This window comes from Patiria miniata, unplaced genomic scaffold (genome assembly GCF_015706575.1).
Source record: "Patiria miniata isolate m_02_andy unplaced genomic scaffold, ASM1570657v1 HiC_scaffold_1, whole genome shotgun sequence".
Lineage (NCBI taxonomy): Eukaryota > Metazoa > Echinodermata > Asteroidea > Valvatida > Asterinidae > Patiria > Patiria miniata.
Genome location: NW_024037047.1, coordinates 18,388,599 through 18,405,754, shown reverse-complemented (window position 1 = coordinate 18,405,754; position 17,156 = coordinate 18,388,599). Strand labels below are relative to the sequence as shown.

At 36.5% G+C, this 17,156-nt stretch overlaps 1 protein-coding gene across 2 annotated transcripts in view; it reads left to right on the top strand.

The window, feature by feature from the left end:
* The window catches only part of LOC119724295 (cleavage and polyadenylation specificity factor subunit 6-like), a 37,953-nt gene extending 22,827 nt beyond the window's left edge, over positions 1-15,126 (top strand). For both annotated transcript variants that reach the window (XM_038195290.1, XM_038195283.1), the window contains exon 16: positions 13,541-15,126. The gene's annotated coding sequence lies outside the window, so the exon portion shown is untranslated. The remainder of the gene's footprint in view (positions 1-13,540) is intronic.
* Positions 15,127-17,156: the final 2,030 nt, after the last annotated feature.

Here is a 17,156-nt window from a genome sequence, read left to right as displayed (position 1 = left end):
GCTTACCGTTTAAAGAAGCAGTTAATGTTTGTTGATAATCCCGAATGACTAACTGTTCTTATTGTCCACAGGGCAACGTGCAAGTTTTTTTCCACAGAAGGTCCGTGAATGCTACATTTCAATGCAACGTCTGTTCTGACAATTTATTTTCTTTTTGTTGCAGGATTAAATGACAAGTGAATATTTTATCGGTTTTCAGTGAAATGAAGGGTCCCTTTTCCATTGGAAAAAAACAGTGTATGTTGTATGTTGTAGTTTTATATTTTGAATGTTTCAGTGGTAAGATGGAGGTAACCGTTTGGCAGATTTACAAGTGTGGTAAGGAAATAGGTTGAATTTCACTTGTGCCCTTGTATACATTTTCATGGTTCCCTGCCGCTCTGGAAATCAGGCAAAACCTTGAAAATGAGTTTCCATTTTTCCAGTCGGGGAAAACTTGGAAAAAACACACAAAAATCAGGAAAAAGTCTTTGGTATGCATCAAGCGTTCTGTGCCATATGTCGTAGTTGTGTCAATCGACTGACTGGCTATGATGGCTTTGGAAATTTCGAAATTTCTTTTGGAAAATATCAGAGAAAGTCAGGGAATTTTGTTTTCATAAAGTGCTGGGAACCCTGATATTATAACCCCATCAATCGCAAATTCGACAGACTGAATTCTTTCCTAATACGGATGTGTAGCTTTGTAGGATAATGATGGTATATGTAGTTGTGAGTTGTTATGTTTTAAAACCCACATTTTATCCCCTACATGTAAATATCGGCCTTTTTGAGGTTGTATGTAAACCAAAGAAGCTGTAGATTATACAGATATGTAAGCATTGTTTGCAGTTTGATGTTTAATTCTTTGCTGTTTGATTTTTTAGAAAAGCCCATCTTTCTGTGCAGACAATTCATTTTGTTGGTTGAGATTGTTTTTTTGATTTTTTTTGGTCATTCAATTGTGCTCTTTTTTCCCCAGATTGCCCCAAAATAATTACTCTGTAATTTTTGTGTGCGTTCTTTAATATATTGTTCAAATTCTTGTGTCTGATGTATTGAGGAAAGACCTCAAGAATTTGGGGTTTGTATTCACATGTTAAGTCTAAAAAGTGAGACTAAATGATTAGTATTTCAGTATGGATGTTTTTTGAGTACAAGTCATAAATATTGTAGAAAAAACCCCATAAATTCATTCACACCAAGCACATTTTTCACATAATCAGTACGAGTACAATGCACGGCAAATGGAACTCACGTCCAGTATATGAGTATAGAAGTAAATGTTTATGTACATGAAAATCTTGGTTGTAGTTTATATCATTTTTCGCTTAGTATTAGCACAATCAAAATTTGTTAATCTTGAGCACTACAACATTTTTGCGTGGGTGGGGGATAAAACCGCATTTGACAGTAACACAATCAGTTGTGAGTTTTTGTTCGCAATTTCATAGGGTGAAATAATGGTCGAACACCAAACCTAATCCGACTGTTTTTAAACATGCCCAACATATAAAAAATGAAAATGTTAATAAAATTGTGTATAGGCCTATTACATGAATTAACAGTGAGTGAAGGAACTGTACACTGTATACGACACCTCAAACTAGATTGTAGAAGTTTATTTTGTACCAAGTATTTTTTGTCTAATTTCAATTGAGCTTTTTCAAGCCAAAACTTTAGCAAGTGAGAAGTTTGAGAAGCTTATAACATCTAAAAATGAGTAAAAAATATTGGAGCTCGGTAATTCCTAATAGTGTAAATGGCTCAGTGTGTATACAACAAAATTTCTTTTCTTTTTGTGACGCGTAAGAGAAACCGTGTCAACAATTGAAAACTTAATTTCAGTAAATTTGTAACTTTTCATTAAAATTAATGAGCCTATGGCTTAGAGTTTCCCTCATAATATCAGAGGAAAGCAAGCATTATCATTACCAGTATTAGGAGGGTGGGAGAATGTATATTGTAAGAGATGAATATAGGAAAATTAGCATTTCGTAAAATAAATTACCTGTAAATAATATAGCGAAGGAATTTTGAAGAATATCTTGATTTTTTTTTACTCGTATGAGATTCTTGACCAGACTAACAAGTACAAAACCATCTCGAAAATAATAACCTAAACAATAAGCAAGTTATTTTGTTTTAAAATTGGTGCCAGAAGTGGGATCAACTCCAAGCTCAAAGGATGTGTTGCTTCCTAACTGTTATTAGCAGTTCTAACAATTTTTAGACGCTTCACTAAAAACCTGTATAATATATTTATTTATTAATTTTTGTTGGGGGGGGCTGGGATTGGTACATGAAATTGTGTCTTTTGTTCACGCGTATTGCTTTTGTATCTTTGTGGAAAGGGTAAAACTTACAGGTCAGGTAAGTGAATAAATTAAAGTGGCCTTGTGGTTTTTTTAGGTTCTGGGAGCTGTGCCTTGAGTTACTTGCTATCAGTGTTTCCCCTGGCTAATGAACTGAGCGAGGTGGTAACAATTCAAATTGATGATTGAAACGAAATTTACAGTCTGTAAACTGAAAAGAATGCAGCGCTCACAAAAATGTGCGATGCTTCCAAAAACACATCGAAATTGTGAGTTCTTGATACATGGAGGTAAAGGAAAATGCTCATATATTACACAAAATGAAAATCTTTGAATTGATATTTCCTTTTTTGCCAATCTTCACAGCGAGGTGGTGATATTGGCAAAAATTGAGCGAGGTGGTCACTGAAAGTAGCGAGGTGGGCCACCTCACGTTTGAATGGGCAGGGGAAACACTGCTTGCTATCAATAATAATTGTATTTGGAAAACTGGGAAACATTCAAAGAAGTGACGTGCATTTATAATGCAAAACAAAATGGTGCTCTTGTCATCTGATCTGCATCAAACCTTGTAATAATGAACCAATCAATGTGCCTTGCAGCACACTTTTGTTGGTTAGCAGATTTTACTTGTAAATAATTGTGAAGCATTCCTCTTGGAGCCAATGCACATTGGCCAATTGGCTACATTGAAGGAGCATACTGTTAATCGTAGGTAGTTATTTTTTAAAAAAAATTGTAAACCTCCGGAACATAAGTTGGATTTGTTAATTTGTCCAGCTTTGCAAATCGTTCAGCTACATGTACCAAATGTGTGTTGTGAATTCAGTAGCACAATTTTGAATGTTTGACGTGTGGACAAAATTATAAACATTCCATGAAAAGAATTTATTATTTAGAGCAAATGTGTTTTTTGAATTCATTCATCTTTTTCTGTGGTGATTTTTGTGTCGCCTAAACTTCTACATGCTTTCATGGGTTTGGATGAAACTTGGATGCAGTCACCCTTTGGTGGGAAGACACAATTCTTCAATGGATTACTGAGGTCAAAGGTCATGTAGGGGTCATTAGAGGTCATTGTTCAAATATGCTTCAAATGTTTTTTTGTCTACAAAATTTAATGGATTTCAATGTAACGTGGATGGAGTGATCCTTGGGTGGGGGTTTATGACAAGTTTTCCGAAATTGGAGGTCAAAGGTCATCTAGGGGTTATTGGAGGTCATTGTTTAAAAATGCAAAAACAGATTGAGTTTTTAATAACACGAAACATATAGGGATTGACCTCGGAAATAGGCAACATGTGCAATCCGCAGATCACCTTGTTTTTCTTAAGCCAGTTTGTGGTGAAAATGCAGAGAAATCAGTGAACACATGCAGACATTATCAGTTTGTGATATGCTAAAGTCGAACCCCAAAAACCCAAAAATTGCATTTTTTCCCCCATTTGGTTCATAATTCATCTTAGATGTAATCTATAGTAGTTTTCATTTATCCTTTTTTCCTTGTCAAGTTACCATGTTATTTGGATAAAGTAGGGTCAGACTACGGAACTGTAAAAAGAGATTTGTTGTACCTTGTCATTCTGGACTCTGCCAGAAGTCAAATTTCATTTTATTTTGTAAAAGAAAAATAATTGTTACCATTATAAAAAAAAAATTATTGAGGCTGATTTCATCAGGTTTTGCTTTAATAGAGTTCTTGCTGTAAACAAACTTGAAAATGCCATAGAAGGGTTTTTACTACAACTTTGAACTTCTTTTTTTTGTGTGACCTTGCTTGTCTGTGAGTGGAGATTATGTTCATTCTTCATTAATTTAAAGTGAAAAGCAATATTCATGCAATATTCATGCATGAACGTGTTGGCTTTTCATGAAAACTGTAGACACCATTTTTTTTTGGAACGGAGTATAAGTTGTTAAATGTTCATTTAACATATTCTTCTTAGCAAACGCTAAATCTAATAATTTCCAATTGATGTGGGAGGTTTTTTTATTGTAATGTTTATCTTAAGACACAATGCAACCTCAATATAGACTTTTTTTGAAAGTTTGCATTATTTTTTAATTCACCAGAGATACAACAAGTGTTTCACCATTGCAAAATATCAACGGAACTGTACCTAAACATTATTATGGAGAGTATGTGTTAGTCTGGCTACCAGTTTTACTGCGGTTGGTCATGTATTTTTCCTAGCAACAAAATTTAACATTATTGGTTCCTTACACAAATTGCATCAAGATACACACATTTGCAAGTGAGTTATTTAACCTCCAATATAATGGTAGAGATATACGTTAAATGATAGATGTTCATAAATAATGAATTATGCAGTGAATAACGATAAGCTCGTAGCAGTTTTATGAAAATGGAATAATTAGGGGAAATAGATCATTTCACGGAGAAATGCTTGAAAAAATGTTTGAACTGAGTTTAATGGTTGATGAATGTTAATTATACAAATAGTATTTTTTTTTACTTTCTAACCAATCTTCTTTTTCAGTATTTAGCAGGAGACATCGGCTGCAACTAATCTTTTTACAGAAATATCTTTATGTAGTCTTACATGTACATGTAGTTGCCTTTGATTGAATGTAGACAGGTACTGAAGTCTCGGAACGACTTAAAAGATCATTTGTACAGTATTCATCATTGTTTCTTATGATTGCATGTTGCTAATGAAGATTTGAAACTATTCATGGTGGACAAGTACTTCAAGTAGTTCATTGTAACGCGCCGTGGGCTCCGTGCGCGAATGAGAGAGGGCACGTTTAGACTGCTTTCGGGACACACCGCCTGTGTATAGTGGTCCGTGCGCGTATAGCATAAGTACGCACAACTTATTTTAATCTGAATGTGCAAAAAGCCATAAGGTCTGTGCGTGAGCTTAAGGCATCGTTGGCAATGCTTTCAAAAGTCCCTCCCATTGGTCTCCCCCAACTCTCTCTTTCTCACGTGTTATTAAAAGTTGCCATGTGCACAGTGGGCGGGGCCATTTGGATCTGTCTTTAGGGTACCAAAGTTTTCCTGTGTATACTGGGGCCAATTTCATAGAGCTGCTTAAGCACAAAATTTGCTGAAGCACAAAAACGTCTTGCTTAATAAAATCAGGTTACTGGCCAAAACTGCATGCGATTGTTATGCTAAGTAAACAACAGCTAAATACCAGTCACAAGCAATGTACATCACATGGAGTTTTGGCCGGTAACCTAATTTTACTAAGCAATGTTTTTTCGTGCTTAAGCAAATTTTCTGCTTAAGCAGCTCTATGAAATTGGGCCCAGGTTCATACCTGAGCTTGATGTGTGCTTTGTTCTGTTCACGTGCTGACCAGCGCATGAACAGAACAAAGACAGATGACATCACACTTTTGTACTCTATTGTCAATGTGCTTTGAAGATCATCAGAGCATACTGCTTGCAACATTGAGCGATAGTTACTCGTCTCATAACCATGTCTTAACAATACAAGAAATATCTTTCCATGTTTTTCACCATGAAACTATGCATCTTCTTTGCATAACAAAGAAAATGCATGTTTGTACTTGAGCACAAAAATAAAAAAGCGTAGTTAGGCCAAAAAAAAAAATACTCCGGTCTCTGGTCAGCGCGCGCGTCGATTTTAATCATGCGTGTCAACCTTTTTTTTCCTTCAAATTAACACTGAAGCTCCTCTGTTTTTTTTCAGAAATCCAGTTTTTGGGGCCTCAAAAGTCCACCAACGTGAATTGTGTGAATCCGTTGAGAAAATAGCGGGGTAGAAAGTGCTAATTAATTATTCATAATGAGTTTTGCTTGCCGAAATATCCGAAATTTACTTACGGACATAAATTTCGTTGATCGATATACATGTATCTTTTAACGCACGCACTTATTGAATACCCAATGTGAGAACGAAGTTGAAGACCATGCGTTGCCATTAGTGCGATTATGTGATTTTTCGCTCGGGTCCGAGGTTGTGATTATTTAGGTCTAGCTCCTGTGTCGGTACTTGAGATGCACGTGTTGCGCTGGTCAGGTGTACAGACTAATGGTACACTGGTACCCTTCGCGTGCTAGCAGAATCAATGCTATGATGAAGGACCGGAACCAGTGACTACTGCCCGTACTTACATCATTTTTCGTGCATAATCGGCCGAAGTTGGATCGTAAAAATACCAAACAAACAGAGAATTTCTGCAAATTAATTCACAGAACATGATCTTCATTTTCTGTGTATGTATTTTCCATTGAAATGACGAGATTGCAAAACTCGAACCTGTGGAGAAACATCGCAGCGTGTTTCTGCAGTAGTGCAGAATTTTTGGCCACGTGGGATGGGCCGTTCACAGTGCAGCAATGCACACTGTCACTGACACTGCGCCGTGTGTACAGCGCGATGTCTGGCCGACCAGACTGAATGTTTGCGGCGCTAGCGGCCGTGATTTTGATTTTGATTTAAAAAAAAAAAATATTACAAGATCTCAACTGAAATGCTCTAAAATGCACCTGAAGCTTCTAAAGTTCAAATTTTTCAGGGGCCCTCTATGCGGGCCCCGACCCCACGCCGTAATGGCTTTGCGCTTCTTGCGCGCCAGAGTTTGCACTTCATGCATACAATTTTCAGGTTTTTTTGGTCACAGACCAATCACATCCCTGAACAGCGCCCTCTATTGCCGCACCTCCTCAAATTTTTGTACCAAGGAGCACCAAGGAATGGGGAAATTGCACCAAGGCAAATGATAAAGGGCACCAAGGCAAATTATGGAGAACACCAATGTATAATGAGGACACAAAAAAACAAAATAGTACCCACCTTGTCTGTACAATTCAAGCTTGGAAAAAAAAGAAAAACACCCCCCCCCCCAAAAAAAAACCCCGCATCGCTGTATCAATTCCGGAACTTCGGTCTGACCAGAGACCGATTATTTTTTTTTTTCTGCCTTAGTCTGCTTTATTTGTAAGAGTAACCTCTGATTTTATACATGGCGGAACTTAAGGCAAGAAACATTTGATGAGAATGTGACAGATTCAAAACACTTCACAGACTGAATTTAAAATTCTTTCCACATAAAGATAGGAAACCAAACTACGTATGTACAGTAAGACTGTGTCAGCTTTGCAGTCCTGGATCGTTTAAAATAGTGCAGAACAAATAGTGGAGCTGCTAAGCGAAAAATCGTGCACTTTGTAGTAAAAGCATGAAATTCAGCATGTGGGGTCAAAATGGGCTAAAAATCATTTTAAGATCGGGACCCATCCTGGATCTTGATCGTTTAAAATAGTGCAGTAAAAGTGTTTGCTTAATTTTCATTCATACAGATGCGAGTAAATGCTTCAAAATTGGAAGTAAAAGCAAATGCCATGTTTTATTCATACGAACATGGAATCATTTGTACTTTATGAACTTTGTTTACACTGTATATTAATTTTTCGCGATTAACATATAATAAATGCTGTAGCTTTTGCGCAGAATTATTTGCTTTATAATTTCAAGGTTGCCCCAACCCAGCCTTGTGAATGACAAGTGCATATTTGAAATCTGAAGCATTTACTCCTTTATATTGATACAAAACGAAGTATAAACGATAAATAATTTTTTTTCTGGTAATGAAACCAAGGATTCCTCAAAAGTGCATGCCCCCGGCACTGTAGCTCGCAAACCCCCCCAAAAAAACGTAGAGAGAAGACAATGAGAAGAAATTACAGTTTTAGAGGTGGGAGGAAAACCCCAGAAGAATAGTCTGGGGAAAACCCACGGAATCAGGTAGGGACTGAAAACCCAATCCACATGTAGACCATGGGTGCCGATGCACAGCGCATTGTGCGCGTAAACGGCATTGCGTTCGTCGCGTTTGATGCACTTTTTTGTATCTGTCCTCCAGCACGTGACCCTCCCCAGTGCCGCTTTCCGTTTCGGTTATGATAGTTTTATTTTCTGCAAACCTATAAACGTGTAAAGCTTACATTTTGCAGGCCATTTACTCAAGAGCAAATGGTTTTTAGTAAAAGCCTTTGATTAATTTTTATTCATTCAGATGGGAGTAATGCAAATGCCAGTTTTTACCCCTCAGTTGATTTTGGTGTCTAACTTTGCTAGAGGGTTGCCCTTGGGAGTAGGCAAGTTTGGATTGGTTTTGGGGTCAAAAGGTCAAAGGTCAAGGTCACCGTGGTGAGTTAAATGTAAATGGTTTCCGGATGATAACTTGAGTTAGAAATGAGATTTTGGTGTTTGACTTAGGTAGGGGGTTGCCCTTGGGTACAGGCAAGTTGGGATTGGTTTTGGGTTCAAAAGGTCAAAGGTCAAGGTCACCGTGGTGAGTTAAATGTAAATGGTTCCGAATGATAACTTCAGTTAGACATGAATTTTTGGGGTCTATCTTCAGTAGGGGGTTTCCCATTGGTACAGGCATGTTGGGACTGGTTCTGGGGTCAAAGGTCAAGGTCGCCATGTTGAGTTAATGGTTTCCGGATGATAACTTGACTCTGGCTGAGGGGTTTCAACAGCAACGCTGTTATTTTTATTCATACGAACTACCGTATGGTATTATTTGTACTTTTTTGCGATTAACATTAATAAATGCAGTAATTTTTGTGCAGAATTATGTGCTTTTATATTTTCAAGGTAGCCCCAACCCAACTTTGAAATATGACAAGTAAATATTTAAATTTGTAGCATTTACTCCTTTTTATTCGTAAGAAACGAAGTAAACGCTTATAGTGTAGCAAAAGCTTAAAGGTAAAAATAATTATTTTCAGAATTTAGCAAACGGTTTTTAGTAAAAGTGTTTGCTTAATTTTCATTCATACAGATGCGAGTAAATGCTTCAAATTGGAAGTAAAAGCAAATGCCATGTTTTATTCATACAAACATGGTATCATTTGTACTTTATGAACTTTAATAAATGCAGTAATTTTTGCGCAGAATTATTTTACTATAATTTCAAGGTTGCCCCAACCCAGCCTTGTAAATGACAAGTGCATATTTGAAATCTGAAGCATTTACTCCTTTATATTCATACGAAACGAAGTAAACGATAAATAATTTTTTTTCTGGTAATGAAACCAAGGATCCTCAAAAGTGCATGCCCCAGGCACTGTAGCTCGCAAACCCCCCCAAAAAAACGTAGAGAGAAGACAATGAGAAGAAATTACAGTTTTAGAGGTGGGAGGAAAACCCCAGAAGAATAGTCTGGGGAAAACCCACGGAATCAGGTAGGGACTGAAAACCCAATCCACATGTAGAACATGGGTGCCGATGCACAGCGCATTGTGCACGTAAACGGCATTGCGTTCGTCACGTTTGGTGCGCTTTTTTTGTATCTGTCCTCCAGCACGTGACCCTCCCCGGTACCGCTTTCCGTTTCGGTTACGATAGTTTTATTTTCTGCAAACTAATAAACGTGTAAAGCTTTACATTTTGCAGGCCATTTACTCAAGAGCAAATGGTTTTTAGTAAAAGTGTTTGCTTAATTTTTATTCATACAGATGCGAGTAAATGCTTCAAAGTGGTAGAAAAAGCAAATGCCATGTTTTATTCATAAAAACATATGGTATCATTTGTACTTTATGAACTTTAACAAATGCAGTAGTTTTTGCGCAGAATTATTTTACTTTATAATTTCAAGGTTGCCCCAACCCAACCTTGTAAATGACAAGTGCATATTTGAAATCTGAAGCATTTACTCCTTTTTATTCATACGAAACGAAGCAAACGATTATTTCTCTGGTATCTGGTATGCGCGCGCGTCGCCATAGCCATGCGCGTCGGCAATGTAAGATGATGTCTTTCAGTGTAAGATGATGTCTCAAACCACCAAACTCACTGGTTCGACTGGAATCCTGCTGCTGCACAATTTTAACGTGTTATTTCTCATAAAGTTATTTCTCATGTCTAAGTTTATTTCAAGCATGCAGAACAAAGGAAAATGGATGTTAAATACAGTTTTTCTGAGTTTTTTAATTTTTTGCACTCCCTTTTTGAAAAATCAAGCTCCGCCCCCCAAAATTGTGCAAGATCCAAGATGTGTTCACCTCTTAAAATTATTTTCAGCCCATTTTAACTGGACCTGCCAATTTTCAGGATTTTACCACCAAACCAAATAATGTTTTCCATATTAGAACCAAACTGCTAATATATACCGCCTCTTTTGTACATTTAGGCCACGCCCACAAAATGGGTGGAAATTAACTGGTGTTCGAATGCTAGAATGTTATATTTTATGTTTAAGTTTATTTCAAACCAAAATGGATGTTAAATACAGTTTTTATGAATTTGTATTGTTTGCACCCCCTTTTAAAAAAAAATCAAGCGCCGCCCCAAAAATGGGCAAGATCCAGGATGGGTCCCGATCTTAAAATGAATTCTAGCCCATTTGGACCCAACCTGCCAAATTTCATGCTTTTACCACAAAGTGCACGATTTGGGCCAAAAATGGACCTAAGCAGCTCCACTAAGGTGTAATTTGGCTTTAGAGTACATGTACATAGGGTTTAATTGATTTGTGGCAAGCTTAGCATACTAATTGTGTGTGAATTAGAAAAGGAAACGAAGCCGGCTTTGTCCCCTTGTTTAAGTGTTATTATTCAAATTAACTTTTTTTTAAGACTGACATGACTGAAGATGGCTTTTGACAACATATTGTTTATACTGGGATATATGCCCAGTTGCCACAATATTTTGATCTTTTTGTACCTTAACCCTAACCCCCTTGAGTGATTTACTAAGATCCTTCCTCACTCTTGCAAAATCCAACACCATATGGTAAACTAACTGTTGGACTCTGATTATGGTGGTATGCTTGACCCCATGTAAAGCATAATCAGTTTACTAGTGTAGTACTCACTCCAACAGATTCCAACAAAACATGCAGTTGGATTTTGAAGGGGTTGGGGTGGTTAGGGTTAAAGAGCTCACATATTCATATATTTAAAAAAAATACAAATAAAGTGAGACTTCTAAAGTGCTGCTGCCACCAAATGTTTTGTGTGTGTGTGTTGAAAAGTTCGGACACAACCACAATGTGAGACAGAGTGTAACAATTTGCACCATGTACATGTATATATGAATCCGATGACAAAACGTGGTGGTTAGGGCTTATAAATCACTTTATATGTGTTCCTCTCTTTTTTGGGGGAACACTTTGTAATCAATACCGTTCTTAAGCAGACCAGGATCTAAGGCATTGCATTTTGCTATTGTGAACGTCACTGAGCCCTTTGCTTTGTTTGTCAGTTTGTTGGAAATTTAGGAAGCTGGAAATAATTCTGCATTCTGTCACTTAAAGGTAATATACAGCATTTGCAAACATCAAAAAACAAAACTACCAAATTATTATGAAGTTGCTTACTTGACTGCAAGTGTATAATAGTCTCAAGCATTCTGTGTACTGTCATTTTCAAGAAAAGTGGAATTTTTATATCAAATTTACAATGATGGTCGGCCGACCAACGTTGGGGGAAAAACCTGATTTTTTTCCCTCCAAATTCTGCCCCAAAATTACCAAATTTAGTAAGTCCACATTTTGTTCGCAATCAGTTACACATCCGTGAACGGTTGCAAGCCACTACTTGAAACGATCTAGTCTGATTCCCTGACCTGACAATTCCCCAGCGTCTATAAATATCTCTATTTTGTCTGAAAAACTAGGGTCAGGGAACCAGACTACAAAAGCATTTTTTTCTTGGTTGTTCAAGCATCTATGAACACAAAACTTTAAACAGGTCAGTGTAACAGTGTTTGCTTTAAACTTTACATCAAAAACTATAAAATTACATCAAAAGCAAATGTTGTATATTACATACACCTTTAAACTAAAATTGCGTGGCCAACACAATGTGTGGTAGGTCTTTTTATCTTCTGGATTAAGTCACCATGAATTTGCCCACAGAAACATTGTTCGTGATGTGACTAATATAATTAATCATTCCTATTACTACTACATGTATTTCAAGGGCAACACAGCATTTCACCTCTTCTTTTACTGGTTTAAACAAAAATTCGCTCAAATCATCTGAGAATCGCCATTTGTTTACGAGCAGAAGTCAAAGAAGTTAATGTGCAATTGGGCTTTCGTTGCTAGGGAACAAAATTGCATTTCCCTCATGCATTTCCAGGGGGGTACATGCTTAAATTCTTCATGTGAATCGTAAAGTAATTACGTTTTCTTTGCAGTACTCTTTTCTAAAATGTTCTAAATCAGTATGTTCCAAATGTTCAAAAGTTTTTGTGTTGTGTGTCGTTTTTGTTTAAAAGTTTGTCATTTTTTGAAGTTTTTTGTTCTCATGAATATATGAAAGAAGTGACCAAGATTTAGTAAATCATTTTTTTTTTGTGTTGTTAGTAAAGATTGCAGATTTTTTTTTTTTTTTTTTAAATATGTATGATCATGGCTTTGATAGTTTGTTGAATATTGGACGTAGCTTGCTTTTTTTGTGAAGGGTTCAATAAATTAAGGATACACTTGTATAGACTAAATCCGACAAAATAATCTGCTGTTTATGTTGTGTACTCCATGTAAAAAATCGTGGCTGGCTTGTATAGGCCTACTCCTGAATCTTTTAAAATACGGCCAAGCTGTGTTTGATTGGCTGGGGTTGGTTGTTTGCTTCTTCGTGGTTGTTTCAAATGCTCATTGCCACAATAGAAAATGTTAACACCAAAGTTTAGCATTTTTGTTTTTAAATTGGGACATTCCTCCCCCTGTCAAATAGTGCCTAGTACCACCCGTACCATCTAAATAAAACATGGCCTACCAAAATGGAATAGTGATCAACATTTTCTTGTTCCATATTGGTTTGAAAACTGTTTGCCATGTTAACTCGCCAAGAGAATAATTCTTAACTTTTTTTGGTCAATATAGGTGCTCAACCTTGATTTTAATATACAAATGTTTGGGGAAATAGATCAATATCTGATTGTACATTGTAAGAACGCTGGTCCATTTTGCTTTTTTGTTGTTGTAAATATGTATAACACTTCAAAATGCTTCAGTGTTTAAGTACCACCATGATTCTTGGCTGTGCAAATTCTGAATGATTTTGAAAGTAATTAAAACTAGGAGGTTTAAAATAGGCCTTATTTTTCAAAAAACTTTTTAAAACATTGTGAAGCACATGTACAATTCTCTTTGTAACAAAATCTTGCTGTAGTTTGTATTGTACCATTTTAAAATTATGCTAGCATTTTGTAATGTGAAGTGTTTAAAATGTCTTGATGCTCACCCAGTTTTCTTTGTTTCTCTCAATTACACCTATTCTCCCTCTCTTAGGAAGTATCTGACATCATGAACAAGGAATTCGTCATCACTCTATTTCACAATTGTATGTGTAACCTGCTAAAGAAAACGCCCACTGTGTTGGGAAATCAAACTGTGACTCGTGAACTTAACATTTATCAACTGTAGCATTAGTTATCTGGTATGCTTTATGGGGCAAATTTTAGAACAATTTCTTGTGAATTTTATTGTGTTCAGTTCTGCACACCCTGTGAAAAGACACAAAAGGGTCTCTGTTTTTGGCTGTGAAATTTCAAATGTTGTAAATGTACATAGTTTTTAGGCTTTGTCGCATTTGATTTTTTTTTGTATCGGAGGAAAATTTTCAAAGCTTGGTTGTACATACTTACCAGACTTTTCAAGAGGCAAAATTAGCATGAAGCAATGTCATATGAAATGTAAAACAAAAACCAAAAATTGAAATTTGGAACTTTGGGAACTGGACCTTGGAAAGTTTCGTGGAATTTTGGACGACCTGGAACAAGGCTTGGAACCACAAGTCGTCTCGGACGTTTGAATCTCACCCAAGCGAGTTGTTCAATGTGAGCAGTTGTGTGCATCAGCAACATCATCAGCAAGAGCAACATCAACAGCAATAGGAAGAGCATAGTGTAAAGGTCAGCCAAGTATCAACCACGTCACCGGAAGACAAGACGGCTCCTGCAAGACGTGTGGAGAGACACACCCTCTAGAGGCACTCGGAAAGAAAACCACCAATGACGTCATCAGTCGCCAAATCTGACAAGACCAGTCTTTCAAACAAGTCCGTAAGAAATTGATCTTTTAAATATTTTTGTTCTGCATGCTTAATAGCTTAACTTCTTTTATTGTTTGTATCATGAATTCTTGTTCTTAATTTTATCACGCGGAAATGTGGTTTCTAATTTCAGAAAGTAGCTTGGAAAGAAAAGTTGTATATACATTGTCCACGTAACGACTCACGAATATTCACCACATCGCTGCACAGTAATGCCAAAAGTTGATTTGTTATATTTGAAATTGGGTAAAATGTAATTGGTTTCTGATATACCCAATCAGACTGTAGCTGCCGTCTTCAAAAAAGTCATCATGAGGAGTCAGCCATTTCTTTAAACCAGTCATTTACACTTTGACCTTTCGCTTTTTGTTTGTGTTTTCTGATATAATTTTGTGTACATTTTTAGAAACTGTAATGGCGTTTTTCTCCGTGCAAAATTTTGCTCTAACTTATATGAAGTGGTCAATTTGTTTCCACAAGATGGGTAACTTTCTTCACATTAATGACTAAAAAAAACCCCCACAATATATCACCTGAGCTAAGCTGTAAGGTATGTGGTATGCATGTGATTACCCCAAATATCAAAAACTTTTGATTTTTATTGGTATCAAAAATAATACTGACATAATACATTTACATTTACCACAAGAATGGCCAAAACTTGATTACATAATGGCTGATGACCATGCAGTACGTACCTCAATTTTCGATTCTCGTTAGAGCAAAATTTTCAAGGAAATCCTTTTTAACCGTAAGCGTATATTAATCAGTTCTAGTAAATGTAGAATAAATTGCTTAACTGTTGCCGGTAACTTGATTGCAAGTTGACTCTTTTTTGTGACACTTTTTTTGTGAAAACTTTTTTTGGACACCTTTTTTTGTCATTAATGATACATGTACATTATAACAGTCAAGCTGGGTTTTTGTTTTGTTTAGGCTACTTGACTGCATACTTGACTGAAATATGTTACCATCTTCTTGGATTCTTGCTTGTGTCTTAAACCAACAACTAATGGGACGAGATGAGTACATCACATTAACCTGAGAATCCTCATTTTTTGTAAATTTGAAAGCAAGAAAAATGGTTGTGATTCCCTTTTCTTTTTGTCAATCATGGAAAGTGTACATTTGAGTGTTTTACTTAAAGCACTGACCAGATTCAGTTGTTATAATTATTAACAGCTGTGACTGAAAACTGTATTTTCCCCTTCAAATTATGGGTGTTTGATGGAATATGAATTTGTTTTTTTTTTTTTCTGAATTTTATTTTTTTTTAGTGGGGAGGGTGGAGGGGGAGGGTTTACCCTAGAATTTGCATGTTCTTTGTTAGCGTACAGGAATACCCAACATGGAGCAAAATCGACATCTGTGAGCGTGCCAAGTCTTTCTGGTGAGATGACCCTGTACTGCCACTGAGGGCGCTGCTGCATCACGTGATGGACAAATCAGCAGGTAGATTATCAATTTCTTTTATTTCAAAATTAAATAATTTCTCGTGTCTTACAAAATAGTTAAGTTTATAAATACTTGTATCTTTTCAGAGGTGCTTGTCGTTCCCCTCATATTGCTTGAATTTGCTTTGTTGATTTTAAATTAAAAAAACTTGATTGTTGTGGTTATTGATGATATATTTTTGAATATACATGTATTCCATTCTGTGGACTTGTTTTACACCATTCCTATAGATGGCATCTTACTGACATACCGGTCAAATTCTCATTGCGATTATAAACCAATAACATATATTGACAAAAAGTGTCAATTTTAAATAGTACATGTAATTGAAATCTCAAAATACAGCCTTGCTCTGCCATTACCTCACCTCAGTTGATATGTTTGTTCTTAATATGTTGTTTCAACACTCATTCATAAATACCTGAGACAGTTTACCCATTCCTATTGGTCAAGAGCCCGTCACGTGGGTCGTTTTTAATAAACCGCTGATAAAACACCGGCTGGTTTTAGACACAATTCCTGCGTTTTGAGCCACATCGTGCAGCACCCGCCCCTTGTGCCAATTTCCATAGGACATTTTTAGCACTGCGCGCACGAGACATGCATGTACCATAGATATGGCTAGAGGGGTGTTTCACAAAACAAATTGTTAAACAAAATCGTTGGAATTTTGGGAATGTTTGACTTGATTGGACTTTTTGACCGAAAGGTATTTATGAATGGGAATAAATATGTGCTTGGCCGGTATTAAACAAGTATGTTTAAAACCGGCTAGGGATCAGGCCGCGGATAATGGCCCTGGCCTTCCTATTATCCGCGGCCAGGCCTCCCAGCCAGTTTTATGTAAATGTTTAAAACCGTGCAAGCACATATTTATTCCCTTAATAAAGCTCGTCCAAAATACTTAAAAGTTCATGTCTTTATTTCCCATGTAGGTTTTCGAGCAAAGCACAGTTGTCATCAGGTAACGATGGGGTTGTTTAGTTTTGCGTTCAGTTCTTCTTTCATTTTGGTTTAATAACCTCAACTTTCTAAGTTTCTATCTACATACATGTAGATGTTCTCCATTGTTACTGTTGTTTAGATGTAGCCTAATTTACAAGATTCTTTTTCCAAAAACTCTGGTCCGGAAAAAAAACTTATGCAAAGCAAAATACTCGTGCCTTCATCTGAAGACTAATAACTTACATTGTGTGATTTTCAAGAAGGCATTGAAGCTAACTTTCCCACTGAATGTACTTTGAAAAAAAAAGTACAGTGTATTCAACATGTAAAATGGATTCTTTGTGTAAAAAACATTTTATCCAAGAAAACCCCCCACAGCCATCGCGAGGTTCTTTGGGTTCCAAATCAACAATCGGATTGATGGAGTGTCGGTATTAAACCAGACTCATTTGA